This window comes from Bufo gargarizans, chromosome 6 (genome assembly GCF_014858855.1).
Source record: "Bufo gargarizans isolate SCDJY-AF-19 chromosome 6, ASM1485885v1, whole genome shotgun sequence".
Classification (NCBI taxonomy): domain Eukaryota; kingdom Metazoa; phylum Chordata; class Amphibia; order Anura; family Bufonidae; genus Bufo; species Bufo gargarizans.
In genome coordinates, this window is record NC_058085.1 from 63,865,982 (window position 1) to 63,882,816 (window position 16,835).

Genomic DNA, 16,835 nt, shown 5'->3' on the forward strand with positions numbered 1-16,835 from the left:
AACTGTGGCTTAGTACGACGGGATTGGCGGATGGTTGTCACAACGCTGTCCCACTTGTCCCAGCCCAGGCCCCTCCAGAGGGGCAGGAGAAAAAAGCAAGACATAGCCTTGCCCGCAGAGCCGTTAGCTGTTCACAGAGTCCGACGAACGCTGTCACAAACAAAGGTTATCCGCAGTAAAGTGGGCAGGTCCGGTATGCCCTTTCTGCCCTTGCGGGGTCTTTGTACATGATGGCTCGCTTCACTCTGTCCATCTTAGATCCCAAGATGAAGCAAAACACTGTCTTGGTGATGGCCCTGGAAATGGTGGCAAGAGGGGGCCATGCCTGTGCAGTGTATTGGAGAACAGGCAAAACTTCATTACGCAGGACGAGTGCTTTGCCTTCAATCGTGAGGTGTCCGAGGCTCCACAGTCCGATTCTCTGATTGACTTTGACCAAGAGTTCTTCCCAAGACTTGAGGGCTGCACCTTCCTTCCCGAACCAGACTTCCAGAATTTTGATGAAGCCTGATTTTAAGGTAAATGGGAAGGGGGCAGAAGAGGCCAGTTGCCAGTCCCCGAAGAGCATGGCTTCTGACTTGCCGCAGTGGACTTTGGCCCCTGAAGCTTGTCCGAACTCCAGTCAGCGCAGAAGACGGTCACGTCATCCATGTACAGCGAGCACTTGTCCTCGCAGTTTCCAGGTCCTGGTGCGGTGATCCCTCTGATCTCTCCATTCTGCCGGAGAGATTCCGCAAAGGCTTCTATAACACAAACAAAAAGGAGAGATGAAAGAGGGCAGCCTTGTCTGACCTCGGAGCGTATCGAAAAGGGGTCAGTCTGCCAGCCGTTCACAAACACCGTGCTGCAAATGTCAAGATACATCAGGTCAACAAACGAACAGAACCTCCTGCCTAGACCCAGCTTGTGCAAAGCCCTGCCCAAAAAATTCATGAGACACTCGGTCAAATGCCTTCTCCTGGTCAAGGCTGAACAGGGCTGCAGGTACATGGCGGTCTTTGATATATTGCACCGTGTGTCTCATGAGAGCGAGGCTGTCTGTGATCCTGCAGCTAAGAATGCCGCAGGTCTGATCCGGGTGGACGATTCTGCCGATGACGACCTTCAGCCGATTGGCTAGCACCTTTGCGAGGATCTTGTAGTCTACGTTCAGGAGAGAGATGGGACGGCAGTTTTTCAAGTCACATCTCTCCCCCTTCTGCTTATACAGGATCGTGATCATTCCTTCCCTCAACGATGGGGGCATCCTACCCTCCACCACCATCTCCTCATAGAGTTCCCGCAGGTCCGGACAGATCAGATCCCCCAGTGCTACATAGAGCTCTGGTGGGAGGCCGTCACTGCCCGGGGTCCTGCTGGACCTAAAGGATCTAGCGGCAGAGAGCACCTCCCCCACCGTCAGAGGGTCATCCATTGCCTCCGTACCTGCAGGGTCAAGGTGGTTAGTGATACCTGACAGGAATTTATCGGCGGCCGTCTGGTCGGTGTTCTTCAGGGAGTAGAGGTCGCTGTAGTAGTCTGTGACAACTCCCATTACTTCCTCCTTCCCCGAACACATGTTGCCGTCTTTGTCTCGAAGTTCGTTCAGGGGCGTGTGGCTGGCGTGGAGTTTCCTGAAAAAGACGGAGTTACACTTCTCACCCGTCTCCAGGTTTTCCACTTTGGAACGGAAGACGATTCCTCCTCGAAGTGCCTTTTCAGGCTCTTTTTGGCCTCCTCTAGCTCCTGTCTAACGTTCCAGCCGCACCGGTGAAGGTCTTTCAGGGACCGCAACTCACGCTGCAGCGCTCTGAAGGCCCTCTTCTTCTCACACGCCTGATGTTGCTTGGCCTGAAAGAAACAATGAAACTGGATTTTAACATACTCCCACCAGTCACTAGCCTGTTTAAACAAGCATTTGTCATTCCGCCAGGCTATGTAGACCTCTCTAAGTGTTAGGGTGGTAGTGTCAATTGAGGCTCACCTGAGTCAGAGGACACCCGAGCTGGAAGAATGGAGTCCAGTGGCAAAGGCCCGCAGAAGCAGGAGGCAGGTAGCGTGGTCGATCAGTCCGGGTCGGCAGCAGAGAGGGCAGCGAGGTAACAGCAGGAGTAGACGGAGGCGTGGTCGGTGGTAAGCAGTGAGTCAATGCAGGCGGCAAATCAGCGAGGTCAAAACGGTCCGGGTTGGCAACGAGGGTAAAACAGCAATAGTGGTGGAGGAGCAGAGAGGAAGCTTGCTACAGGCTTGGAGGCACAATAACCAGCAAAGGGCTGGGTTCAAGGGCTGGGTTTTATAGGGAAGTAGCAGGTGCAAGAGATTGGAATAATCAGCAGGTCAAGGCAAGGACAAGAGAAGTTAGCAAGAGAATAGTCCAAGGAGAGACGGTAGCCTAGTGGGTAGAGCTACCGCCTGGGACATGACTGGCCACGGGTTCGAGTCCTGACAGTACTCCCCCCCTTCCAAGGTGACCTCCGGGCACCGCAGGGGAAGGTTTGTCTGGGTGACTCAGATGGAACTCCCTGACAAGTCTGGGGGCATGAATGTTCTCCTCCAGTTCCCAGGAGTTGTCTTCTGGAGGATAGCCTTTCCAGGAAATCAAGTATTGGTTTGTGCCCCGGTGGAGTCTGGAGTCAAGGATCTTAGAGACAATGTACTCCTCTTCGCCTTGTACCCTTACTGGTGGTGGGGGGGGGAGGATGGCAGCCAGGGAAGGTGTTCTCTACAAACGGCTTGAGAAGAGAGCAATGGAAGACTGGGTGCACCCTGATGGAATGTGGGAGGTCCAGTCGGAAGGTGACTTCATTAATCCGACCAGAGATCCGGAAAGGCCCCAAGTATTTTTGGCCCAGTTTCTTGTGGAGAGCCACACTTGATCTCCTATCTGAAAGTCCGGAGCGGGTCTACGATGTTTGTCTGTCGCCCGCTTAAAGCGTCTCTGAGCCTCAAGGAGATTATTGGAAATGTTCTCTTGTGCCTCTTGTAAATTTGCCAGGCGTTCGGCCACAGCTGGAAGCGTGGAGGTGATGGGCAGGCGTGGGATGAAAGCTGGATGCAGGCCAGTGTTGGCGTAGAAAGGACTGTAATGAGTGGAACTGTGTTCCGCATTATTGTAGGAAAACTCGGCCGTAGGAAGGTGGTCCAACCAGTCATCCTGCAAATAAGTGATGAAACAACGTAGGTACTGCTCGAGGGTCTGGTTCGTTCTCTCTGTCTGCCCATTAGACTGGGGATGGAAGGCGGAGGACAGGTTTACAGGCAGAAGTCTTTCCAGAATTTAGAGGTGAATTGCACTCCTCGGTCAGAGACCACATCATCCGGAACCCCGTGTAACCTAAAGATTTCACGCAATACCAGGTCAGCCGTCTGTTTGGCGGTGGGTAGGCCCTTGCAGGGGATGAAATGCGCCATCTTGGTAAGGCGGTCCACGACAACCAAGATGGTGTTCATCCCTTTTGAAGGGGGTAGGTCAACTACAAAGTCCATAGAAATTGAACCCCAAGGGCGGGAGGGGATGGGGAGTGGTCGCAGCAGCCCCACGGGTGAAGAGCGGGGAGTCTTGTTGTGGGCACAGACCGTGCATGAGGAGACAAACCTTTTAGTATCTTCCTTATATGACGGCCACCAGAAGGAGCGGGACAGGAGTTCCTGGGTCTTTCTTGTACCTGGATGGCCAGCCAACTTGGTATCGTGGTTATATTTTAGTACCTCGAGCCGTGCCATTTCTGGTACGTACAGTTGTCGATCCAGGTATACCCAGAAGCCACCCTTGAGGGTGAGGTTGACGTCTTCTGCTGGGTGGGTGAGGAAGGGGTCCTTTTCATAAGCCTTCTTGATTGACCCCAGGAGTTCCTTTGGGTAGGTAGCTCCCAAGACCTTTTTCTTGGGTAGAATGCTGGCTTGGCCCTTGTTGTCCTGTGAAGGTTCAGAGAACATCCTGGAAAGGGCATCTGCTTTGCCATTCTTCGACCCCGGGCGATATGTGATAATGAAATTGAATCGAGAAAAAAAAAGGCTCCATCTGGCTTGTCTGGCGGAAAGCCTCTTGGCAGAACGGATGAATTCGAGGTTTCGGTGGTCAGTAAACACAGTTATGGGATTAATGGCCCCCTCCAATAGATGTCTCCACTCCGAGAAGGCATCTTTGATTGCCAGCAATTCCTTATTCCCGATGTCATAGTTCCTTTCTGCGGGGGACATTTGGCGAGAGAAGAAGGCGCAAGGGTGTAAAAGCATCTTTTCTCCCGTACGTTGTGATAGGACAGCGCCTACTGCGGTGTCGGAAGCGTCCACTTCGACTGTGAATGGCAGTTCGGGATTAGGATGGATCAGGATTGGAGCAGACGTGAAGAGGGATTTGAGCTTGGTGAAGGCTTCCTGTGCTTCGGGTGTCCAGGAAAAGGGCACAGTCTTTTTGGTTAACTGGGTAATTGGAGTAACGATTTTTGAGAAGTTCCGAATGAATTTTCGGTAAAAGTTGGCGAAGCCGACAAACCTCTGTATTTCCTTTTCATTCTTAGGGGGAGGCCAATCTATTACAGCCTGAATTTTCCGAGGATCCATACTCAGCCCTTCCGGGGAGATGATGTAACCGAGAAACTGGGTGGTGGTCTGTTCGAACTCGCATTTCTCGAGCTTGATGTAAAGAGACTGCTCGCGGAGTCTTTGTAACACCCTGCGGACATGTTCGCGATGTTCGAGTTTTTCCGAGAAAATTAAAATATCGTCCAGGTATACCACTACGAACAGATCTAGCATGTCCCTAAGGACGTCATTAATGAAATGTTGGAAAGTGGCTGGGGCATTGCAAAGTCCGAAGGGCATAACTAGGTATTCAAAATGTCCGTATCGTGTGCGAAAGGCGGTCTTCCATTCATCCCCAGGGTGAATGCGAACCAGATTATAGGCCCCTCGAAGATCGAGCTTCGTAAACACCTTCGCTGCCCGGAGTCTCTCGAGAAGTTCTGAAATCAGGGGGAGAGGGTAACGGTTTTTTACCGTAACATCATTCAGCTTGCGGTAGTCAATGCAAGGGCGTAGAGAGGAGTCTTTTTTTCTCCACGAAGAAGAAGGGTGCTCCCGCAGGGGAGGTGGAGGGTCGAATGAAGCCCTTCTTTAGGTCCTTGTCCAAGTAGTCCTTCAGGGCCTTGAGTTCAGGCTCTGAGAGGGAGTAGATGCTGCCGAAGGGTATTTCAGCCCCAGGTAATAATTCAATTGGGCAGTCGTATGGTCGATGCGGGGGCAGCTTGTCTGCGTTTTTTTGTCGCAGACATCCTGAAACTCGTTATATTGTGGAGGCAACAGCTCCTTGACAGTTGGTTCCGAGATGAAAGATTCTTTGGGCATTGGGGAAGCAGGTTCATGCAGACAGTTCGAAGAGCAGAACTCGGATGTGAACTGTAGACAGCGGGTTTCCCAGTCCACCGACGGGTTGTGAGTGGCTAACCACGGGATGCCCAAGATCACCGGAAACTTGGGGGAGGCAATCAAAGAGAAGTGGATCGTCTCGTGGTGGTCGGTTTTAATGTGGAGCTGTAAATCTGCGGTCTGATGTGTAACTGGTCCCGAGGAGAGTGGAGACCCATCCACCGTTTCCAGATCGATGGGGGCTGTCTTGGTTACAAGCGGAATGTTGTTCTCGTGAGCAAAAGTTAGATCCATAAAATTGTCGCCAGCTCCGGAGTCGAGCATTGCAGAACAGAGAAGCTCAATGATCTCCCCCTGTTGACTCTGTACCTGGCCTTGGAGTAGTGAAAATTTCTCCTGGTAGGTGGTGCCGAACTCTTGCAGCTCAGACACCTGCTTGCGCAGGGTGGCCATTACGGACTCCATTTTTTTTTTGGGCTGGTTATTCTGTTAGGGTGGTAGTGTCAATTGAGGCTCACCTGAGTCAGAGGACACCCGAGCTGGAAGTATGGAGTCCAGTGGCAAAGGCCCGCAGAAGCAGGAGGCAGGTAGCGTGGTCGATCAGTCCGGGTCGGCAGCAGAGAGGGCAGCGAGGTAACAGCAGGAGTAGACGGAGGCGTGGTCGGTGGTAAGCAGTGAGTCAATGCAGGCGGCAAATCAGCGAGGTCAAAACGGTCCGGGTTGGCAACGAGGGTAAAACAGCAATAGTGGTGGAGGAGCAGAGAGGAAGCTTGCTACAGGCTTGGAGGCACAATAACCAGCAAAGGGCTGGGTTCAAGGGCTGGGTTTTATAGGGAAGTAGCAGGTGCAAGAGATTGGAATAATCAGCAGGTCAAGGCAAGGACAAGAGAGGTAGTTAGAAGTTAGCAAGAGAATAGTCCAAGGAGAGACGGTAGCCTAGTGGGTAGAGCTACCGCCTGGGACATGACTGGCCATGGGTTTGAGGCCTGACACTAAGTTCCGCAAGCACGTCCTCGCGATTCAGCAGGGCGCAGTTCAGTTTCCAGGACCCGTGGCCGGGGGGAAACCCGGTGCCTAGTTTGCACTGGACCTGAACAGAGAAGACGCAAGGGACCATAGAGTGTCTACACCACCTGACTGCCCGGGAGGTAAACACAAAGTCGATCCGAGAACGGAGTGAGCCATTGGGTCGGCTCCACGTAGAATTAATGGAGCCTTTCCCCATGGAGCCCACAATGTCCTGCAGGGACGCTTCAGTCACCATCTCAATGAGCAGTTTGTCAGTGACATCAAGCTTGCTTGACGTCCCGGTGCTGCGTCTGTCCTCCTCGATCGGGCAGTTGAAATCCCCGGCCATCACTACGGTCCTAGTGGTAGCGAGTTGCAGTCGGAGGGCCTGAAAGAGCTCCAGTCGCTCACCCTTGTCAGGGGGGGGGCGTACACATTGATGAGCCTAACTGGCTCTCCCGCCCAGGAGCCGTCTACGACAAGAGGTCTGCCGCAGATGAGCTCCTAGACGGAGTCAAGTGTGAACGCGTTTCCACTGAGGAGGATGGCCTAGGGCGGGTGTCTGCTTACCCTCTTTCTTTTTGGACTCCTTCACTTTGGGTCTTGTTGCTGCCGGAGGTGTGGCTGCGGTGGGGTTCCCGCTGGCCAGTGCTCTGGTTGCGACCGCTGCCCAGGTGCGTTCTCTTTGTGGGCAGTCCTTGTAGATGTGTGAAGCCAGTCCGCACAGGTTGCATGCCGTCTTCTTAGGGCAGTCCCGGGTTTCGTGCCCTGCCACGTGTCAGATCCAGCAGGCCGCCTCCTTGCAGTTGCTCAGCCTGTGCCCCTTCTTGCCACACTTCCTGCAGGTCTGTGGCATGTCGGAGTAATAGATGAGCGCTTGAGGTTGCCCAATGAGAAGGTCGGGGGCAGGTGTTGCATGCCATCCGGGTCTGTGAGGTCCCTGTTCAGGCGGACAATGACTGACCACTTGCCTGTCCAGAAGATTTTCCGTCCAAGATGTGGGTGGGGTCCCTCATCACGGTGCAGAAACGCTTCAGGTGGGTGACGATATCCTTGCCTGGGATGTGTGGGTTCCGCATGGCGACGGTCACTCTCCTTTCTTCTGCCTGGACTGGGCAGCTGCCCACGAAGCGTCGGAAAGGGGAGTCTGGTTGTGCGGCTTTCACCATCTCCCAGTACCTCTTTCAGATGGCCACGGAGGCGAAGGTGATCCAGAACATCCCAGCGAAGAGGGAGTGGATGCTCGTCACCTCCGGCTTGGCGAATCCCTGGTCCAGGACCATCTTCTTGCCAAACACATCCTGGCTTATGTCCGGCGCTCTCCCGTCCACTTTCTTTAGCTTCAGAACAACGGTCTGCCTCATCCATGGCTCCAAGGGTGGGGAGCTGGGGCTGGGCTTCTGGCCTTCCTGTTGCTTCGGGGGAACGGGCGCTGCCGGATCAGTAGCCGATGAAGTGGAGGCTAAAGGGTCCTGGAGGGCCTCTTCCGTGGCCTTTCTTCCTTCTGTAGCAATCTTCTTATTCTTGGTCTGGAGAGGCTTGGAGGTTGAGGCCATGGCTTCTTCCTTCATCCTGCCTTCCTCTCCCTGGAAAATCTTTGCAAAGTGTCCCTTTTGCCACAGGGGGTGGGGCTATGCAGATTCCTTCTTGCTGGGCGGAGCTTCTTCCGGGGAAGGTCTTCACCGAGCTTCTTTTCCTCGTCGGAGTCCCCTGAGGCCGGAGTCTTCAGTCCTCATCGTTGGGGTTCCTCGTCGAGTCTTCGCAAAGTCTTCTCCTCAATCGCCGTCGGGGAAGATCTTCCAGTAGTCGAGATCCAAGTAAGCACTGTCTAACGTTGTACACCAAGACTATTAAGCCACAGGCCAAGAGGAGGTCGGAGACCAGAGCACTCTTGTTCCCTGGGGAATAGCCCTACACCCAATAACAGCAGTGAGCTGAAGCTGAATTTAATCAACTATGCTCAAAGGCAGAGTGCAGGGGGTACCCACAAGGACCTGGGCCGGCAAGTCAAGGCAGACTGATAAGAACAGATACTACACTACATCTTAGCCAAAAGGCCGAGAAGTTCATGTCCACCAGTATCATACCTTTCAGGGACTGGTTCATGAGCCTCCTTCTCTGTACTCAGCTTCAGCTGTCTTCTTGTCCAAGTGAGGAAAGCAAGCCTAGCCCTGACTGGGTGAAGCTCAGCCAACCAGTGCTAGGCTTGATTTATGCAGGAGAGACAGGGACTGGTTCTCCTCTGCACTCATTGGTAATTTTTAACACCCAATGATAGGCAAACAAGCATCAGACCAGTATCATACCTTTCAGGGACTGGTTGATGAGCCTCCTTCTCTGTACTCAGCTTCAGCTGTCTTCTTGTCCAAGTGAGGAAAGCAAGCCTAGCCCTGACTGGGTGAAGCTCAGCCAACCAGTGCTAGGCTTGATTTATGCAGGAGAGACAGGGACTGGTTCTCCTCTGCACTCAAGAGGTGATTTTTAACACCCGATGATAGGCAAACGAGCATCAGAACTGGAAGCGAATGAAGAAACTGGACCTAAGGCTGCCAGTACTGGTCGTTTCTCCATAGATAAACTTGAGAATAGGGTTCAGTGTCTTCCTTTCCACTTTCGTTTCTTTCCAATCATTCAGTGTATTCCTTTCCACTTCTGGACGTAGCATTACAGTGCGTCTAGCATCCCCTTCCAAGGCGTTCAGTGCCACATCTGATTGTAACTCAGGAGCCAAGTTTAACAGGATAATGCACCAGCCACCCTGCATATATTGCTCAGGAATGGTTTGAGCAAGAGTCCAATTTCCTCAGACCTCAATCCAATCAATGGCGGTCAGACCTCACAACTTACAGGACATAAAGGATCTGCTGCTCATGTCTTGGTGTCAGATACCACAGGACACTTTAAGAAGTCTTGTGGGGTCCATGTGTCGCCAGATCAGAGCTGTTTTGGATGCAAGAGAAGAAAATACAAGATATTAGGCAGGTGGTGTTAATGTTACGGATAATTGATGTATGGTTCTTGGTGCTGGCCTTTACACCGTACATGCACAGCATTAAAGCTCCTGCAGTCTACAAGGAGAAGACAGAAGTGGTTTATTAGAGATTCTGCCTTCTCCTTTCCTCTGTACAAAGCGATGAATGAGCGCTACGCAGTGAATAGAGGAAGCAGCTATGCGGTTTATTTTACTGGACCTGACGATCATATGACTGCCAGGTGTCTCCAGCATAGCAGAGCTGCAGGGTCTTAGCAGACCCTGATCAAATATGTTCATGTGCATGAGTTCTAAGACTCACGTTTAGGTTTTCTGATGCAGTTTTAAAGTCAAAACCAGGAGTGTATTAAAAAAAGAGACGTTGTCTCTGTCCTTTATACTTTATTTCCTTTCATAATCCCCTCCTGGTTTTGGCTTCCAAAACCGCATGCAGAAACCTGACTGTGAGGCAGTACCCTATGAGAGGGAGGGGTGTTGCATGCAGTAAGGGCAACGCCACACGGAGCAGCCATGATACGGTCGGTTTGTGGCCATGCTGCAGTCAAGAAACATGCGGCCAATTAGCCGCAGCTGCCTTTCATTTAATTAATAAAGACCACACTGTATGAGTCTGCATCCATCAGTGCAGGCCACACGCACAGTGACCGTGCATTTGGGACCGCAATTTGCAGTCCCCAATGCACAGCACAAGCGGCACACGTTCGTGTGCATGAGCCCTAACACAGCACCCCTCATTCACCGCCCTCCCCACCCTCGGGGAACAGTAATTCTTTATCCATGAATATTGAGATAAGAAGGTTTTCAAATGTAAATGACATCCCGTGGAGCCTGAGACACACACCTGTTGTAACAAGATGCCTTTACCTTGTGAATAGTAATATGAACGCCTTCTGGGCATAAAACATTACCACCCGAAGACATTTGTGTATACTAGCCATTGGCAGAGCGGTAAAATGGGGCTGTAGGCTCTCCGTGCTGTATTAACTCATAGGGTGTGGTGGACCTCAGTATAAACAGGTTAGCAAGATAAGGTAATGTAAAAGAGCAGGACTGCATACAGTGCAAACGACTAGGTGAATGGTCCAGCTCACATTACCAGTAAAGGTGGTACACGATGTGGCTGTTTATACTCTTAGTTGTGTATTATATCCATTATAACGTGCAGAATACCAGAACTTCTCACACCAATTCAGTTACTGTATGGAGGTAGGTTATGCGTGTAGGCCGTGGAGACAGGGGTGCACCACCAATGAGGCCAAGTGAGGCAATCGCCTCAGGCAGCACCAGGTAAGGGCAAGAGGGGGGCAGCGGGGGGGCCATGGGCAATGAGCGCTTTTTATTGTGGCCAAGGGTTTAGGTTAAGAAATTGCCGTTTCAGTTTTTGCTAGGCTAGGTGCACCCCTGCGTGGAGAGGTTTTCAAGTCAAGGCCTCATAAATACATAGAGGCAGCTTTGTGTAGCATATCTCCAATTTTTTTTTGAAAAGACCATGGAGGGACAAGAGCAGCGGCAAATTCTTTACACTAAGCTGAGCCTCTAACTCCTATGCATGCCCCATCTTGCCCAGTTCCCTTACTACCCCCACACAGTAGTTATGCCCCCTTAGTGCCCTCACACAGTAGAATCTCCTTTAGTATATACACATACTAGTGATGCCCCCTTTAGTGCCTCCCACACAATAGTTATGCCCCCTTAAATTAGTGACTCCACACAATGGAATTCCCCCTTAGTTCCCCCACACAGTAGTTATGCCCATTTATCTTAGTACTCCCACACAGTAGAATTCCCTCTTAGTGCATCCACACATTAGTTATGCCCCTTTAGTGCCTCCCAATAATGTTACCCGCTTTGTGCCCCCCTTAACCTAGTGTTAATAAAATAAAAAAGTATTACTCACCTAGTAAATCTCCCCCTATTTTTCTGGAAATCGTAGCTCCAACCCCTATAAAGATTTTGTGATGAGAATATCTATTACAACATTTTTGGGCATAAGAAAAAAAAAAAAAGGAATGGTAGGCATCAACTTCTATTAAAAAAAATATATATGGCGCACCACATTTCCGTAGCGCTGCAAATCAACAGTCCCATATGAACATACCTTAAGTATTTCACTTTATATCTCTTAAGACCCTTTTACTCAGTACAACAAAGTAGACAATTATCGGGAACAAAACGTTCGCTTCTGATAAATACCTGTTACAGGAGGTGAGAGCTGCATTTACATGCAGCGATTATCTCCGCTGTACGGGGACAAACGATCCCTGGAGTGATCATTCATCCCTATATGCATTCATTGTTTCTGGGCAGCAGATCGCTTTTTACAGAGGGCGATCATCTCCCCACTCATGATGATTTAGGTGTTGCCTTCTCCCGGGCGATCACTGGCACCTTTCGACAGGGCAGTTATCAGGAACGAATGTTCCTAAGGACCCTCCTTCCTGATAATTGCCCCAATCCTTGGCTCCAGTAAATGAGCCTGTACAAACTGCAGCTGAGGTCATTTATGGGGGCAAGCAAACTTTGTTAGAAGCATTTTCTGTGTATTTCTGGGTGAACCTAGCTTTACTGATCCTTATGTTTATGCATGAGTTCCAAATTTTGTGATAAAACATTTATGGGAAAATATATTAGAAAGTTCCTCTCTGAAGACCAATATACGTTGTCTATTATATTACTGCACTGACATGAGGAAAGGCTTCTCCTTGTGCCAGAAGTTACTATGTACATGCCGACCTCAGGCTGAATTTCTGCACTTACATTTTTCATAAACAAATGTTGTCTTCTAGTTTCCTTTTAATGAAATACCTGATGTCATATTTACATGTCATTGTTTTTTCATGTAATATGACTATGCAATGTGGCTACAACTTTATGAAGTTCCCTTTTATCTGGAACCATTGTCTCATAAAAGCTTGATTGATGCAAACTGAAAAGCTCCATCTGTTCAATCTCATGCAAATGTAACAGAGCACCAGAGTCGTAACCACCATAGCGGCAGACCATGCGACTGCTATGGGGCCCAGGGCAAGAGGGGGCCCAGTTGGGATCATCCCCTCTTCTACTTGACACATAAACCGATTTGAAACTTATGATAACGCAAAGTTCGAAAAAACCCAAATGAAAATAAAGGACCCCTAAAATGCAAAGTTATTACATTCCTTTAAAATAGACTCAATAAGTCTTACTGCACGCACATGCTGTACTGAACCGTAGGTTTTGCAGTTTGTTTAAACTGATGATCATCAGCATCATCTGATCGGCGGGGGTTCGACACCCGGGACCCCCGCCAATCAGGTGTTTGAGAAAGCCACGGCGCTCCAGGAGTGCCGCGGCCTTCTCACTATTTACCGCAGGCCCAGTGACGTCATGACTTGTATCAACTGGCCTGGGCGCGGCTAAGCTCTGTTCACTTGAATGGAACTTAACCGCACCCAGGCCAGTTGATACAAGTCGTGACATCACTGGGCCCGCGGTAAACAGCTCCTGGAGGGCCGCTACCTTCTCAAACAGCTGATTGGCCGGGTGTCGGACCCCCTCCTATCAGATGCTGATGATCTATCCAGAGGATAGATCATCAGTTTAAACAAACTGCAGAACACCTTTAAGGCCTAAGGGAGACTCCTGTTCGTCCTTCCTTTTGGAGGAACAGGTTGTCTCAGTCCTGACATTAGTACCAGCAGGGGCGTAATGATCGCTGTCACAGAGGGTGCGACCATGACCGGCAGGGGAGGGGGCCCGCTGCACTCACATGTAATGGAAGCGCTCTGATTGGGCCCGGCATGAAGTACAGTGACAATGCCGGGCCCTGTTAGAGCGCTCTTTAAACATGTATAATATGTGCCCCGGGTGCAGAGGCAAGGGGGAAGGGGGGGCGCAGAAGCAGGGGGGGCGCGCGCACTCACCCGGCAGTTCTTGTCACTGCCGGGCTGTTGTCTCCAGAGTGAAGCAAGGAGCCCTCTCTGGTCCCTGCTTCACTTTTCTTCTGAGCTCCGACACTCCCCCTACAGGCTGCACATGGAGCTGCTGGCTGTGGGAGGAGCGCTGAAAGCCCGGGAATCGGCCCAGCACAGCCAGCAGCGCGATGTGAGTGTGGGAGTACGTCATCAGGGAAGAAGGTAAGTATGTGTTGTTGTTGTTTTTCTTTCATAAAGCTGTCGACTGGAGGCAAAAGGGGGGCCACAACTAGAGTGAGGAGGCACAATTTTATTTTTTTACTGTGGGGGCACCTAATCTAGAGTAACTACTGTGAGGGGGCACCTAATCTGCCATAACTACTTTGAGGGGACACATATGTGGGCATAACTAATGTGAGGGGGCACATATGTGGGCATAACTACTATGAGGGGGCACATATCTGGGCAGAACTATTTTGATGGGGCACATATCTGGGCAGAACTATTTTGATGGGGCACATATCTGGGCATATCTACTGTGAGGTGGCACATCTCCGGCCATAACTACTGTGAGGGGGCACAATCTGGCATAACTACTGTAAGGGGGGGCACATATCTGGCCATATCGACTGTGAGGGGGCACATATCTGGCATGACTACTGTTAGGGGGCACATATCTGGCATGACTACTGTTAGAGGCCACATATCTGGGCATAACTACTTTGAGGGGGGCACATATCTGGGCATAACTACTGTGAGGGGGCACATATGTGGGCATAACTACTATGAAGGGGCACATATCTGGGCATAACTACTTTGAGGGGGCACATATCTGGGCATATCTACTGTGAGGGGGTACATATCTGGCCATAACTACAGTGAGAGGGCATAATCTGGAATAACTACTGTGAGGGGGCACATATCTGGCCATATCTACTGTGAGGGGGCACATATCTGGCATGACTACTGTGAGGGGCCATATATCTGGGCATAACTACTTTGAGGGGGCACATATCTGGGCATATCTACTGTGAGGGGGCACATATCTGGCCATTACTACTGTGATGGGGCAGATATCTGTTCATAACTACTGTGAGGGGGAACATATCTAGGCATTACTACTGTGAGAGGGCACATGTCTGGGCAGTACTACTGTGAGGGGGGAACATATCTTCTATAACTACTGTGAGGGGCAACAAAAGTGGGCATAACTACTGTGACAGGAACAAAGGTGGGTATAGCTGCTGTGACAAAAGGACAAGGAGGACATAACTTTTGTGAAGGGGCCACAAGGTGGGCTAAATTACTGTGTGGTAGCACTTAGGGGAAATGTCATAGATTACCCTGCTATACATTGGCATGGCTCCGTCTTACAGGACCAGCATAGCGCCCCCTGCTGGTTATTTCACAGGGGCAGTCACCATCCCTTCCTTATGTGATTAATCTTTTTTTCTCTATCACTACAGGGACCTTATTCCGTATCCAGTGGACGTCACGCCAACGCCAGCAACACTCTGGATGTGGTAGGACCAGATTTTATTAGTTAGGACTGGGTGAGTGTAGCCATGCATTGGGTTTAGTGTAAAAATAATTGCCGCCTCTTTGTATAAAATGGAGGTGGGGGGAAATCCAATGTTTGCACTGGGGCCCATAACACTCTAGTTAGAGTACCAGGGTCCTTTAGGGTGAGTTAGGACATTAGGTATTCCTGTGTAGGAACTCACCTACCTCTGGGGTCTGTTCATACTGGTAGTTAGTCAGGACTTTGATTAGGGTTTTACTAGGAGGTGTCCATCTCTATTCCCTAGTTTCCAGGCCTTATTCCTTCAGTCCTTTCCCTCCTATGTTCGGTGTGATGTTTTCGGTGTGGTGTTTCCCTCCCACACCGGAAGGTGACAGCCGCGCTGTGCACCCTTGCTTCTCCTGCTTCCTCTGCCAGCCTCTCAGGGGTACACCACGAATGAGGCCAGGTGAGGTGATCGCCTCAGGCAGCACCAGGTAGGGGCAAGAGGGTGGGGGGGACCAAATGGGCATGAGCTGAAGGGAAGCGGTTAGGTTAAGAAATTGGCATTGGGGTGGGGGGGGGGGGGCACTGTTTCAGTTTTCTCCTCAGACAGCAGGAAGGCTTGGTGCACCCCTGCAGCCTCTCCCTCTTGATTGACAGGGCCAGGCAAGATAACTATACTGGAACATGGACCTGTCAATCAAGAAGGAGAAGGAGAGGCTGGCAGAGGAAGCAAAAGAGGAGCAAGGGTACACAGAGAGGCTTGGGCCCGCCCTCGGTGCACTTAACACTTCATTTGTGTATGGGTTAAAAGTCATTTTTCTACAGAATGAAGCAACAAATCGCTAAGTGAAAGGTATCATTACATTCAGCTGAGCCAGCCCTACAAGGCACTGGGACTGGTTTATGAGTGAATTTGCTGCAGACAGACTACCTTTATAGAAAACCTACCACCACAAAATTTTATAGAGCAGGAGGAGCTGAGCAGATTCATATATAGTTTTACGAGAAACGTTTCAGTAGAACTTTTATGAATTATATTCTCTGCTCTATCTGATCTTAGGAGCCCAAATAGAGCATCTTCTCAGCGACAGCTTTCCTTACATGAGTGTATATACATAAATAGCTGTCAATCACTCGTAGGACCACCTACTTGGGCTCCTGAATTCAGAAAGAGAGATATAGATGTATAAGTTATAAGCTTTACTGAATCCTTTACTGCTCAGCTCCTCCTGCTCTACAACATGCTTACTGCAGATTGCACTGCATTTCATGGTGACTGGTTCCCTTTAAGTACTAGGAAACACATGAACTTGGTTCTTGGAAAGCTTGCTCGGATAAAGCAGCGTAGTTATAAAGGTCGGCCATGCGCTTGGCCACCATAGGTTGAAAGTCCATGAAAGATTAGATATAGTAACGTTAAAATCTCGTGGCATTTAGTGAATAGGGAATTTTATTTCTTGCTATGTTCATTTACTCTTTATAAGAGCCCTTTTGTCTTATGGAGAGCTCCTGACTCTCCCCCGACCCCCTGTACTCCTGGGAGATAGGCGGTGTGCTTGAAATGAATGGGTCCACATCTTATCTGCAAAAAATATGGTCGTGTGAATGGGTCAATGGACATTCAGAAAACAATCTACTGACTACAGGAGTATTGTGGGCATGCTGCTTGTATGGGTGACCGTGCAGAGAGGGGAGGAAGTGAGCTTTGTCAAAAGAGTGATCTTGTGTTATCTCATAGCTTTATTATAGAGGTGTTACCTATCAATGTAATCCTGGCTGAATGCAAAGACTACTGAGAAGTAATTTCTACAGAAGAGGAAGCGTCTATCTATTTTTAGGTTCAGTAGACAGTTTGTCATGGATATGAAAAATCTAAATATGTTTAACTTAAAAAGTTGATTTGTTGCTACGGCAATTTTAATGCTTTTGACAAACCAAGAATGCACAAAGTATTCAGCAAAAGAACACATAATATAACATCAGATGCCATATGCAATATAAATCAGACAAAAAACAATAAAGGTTATGTGATAACCCAGCGTCTTGTCGTCTTTGGTTAGTTGAAAGAAAAGAAAAAAAAGTGACTATA

The 16,835-nt window shown here is 49.9% G+C and overlaps 1 pseudogene; it reads right to left on the reverse strand.

Annotated features, from left to right (window-relative positions):
- Window positions 1–8,221: 8,221 nt before the first annotated feature.
- Window positions 8,222–8,423, reverse strand: LOC122942904 (annotated as a pseudogene).
- Window positions 8,424–16,835: the final 8,412 nt, after the last annotated feature.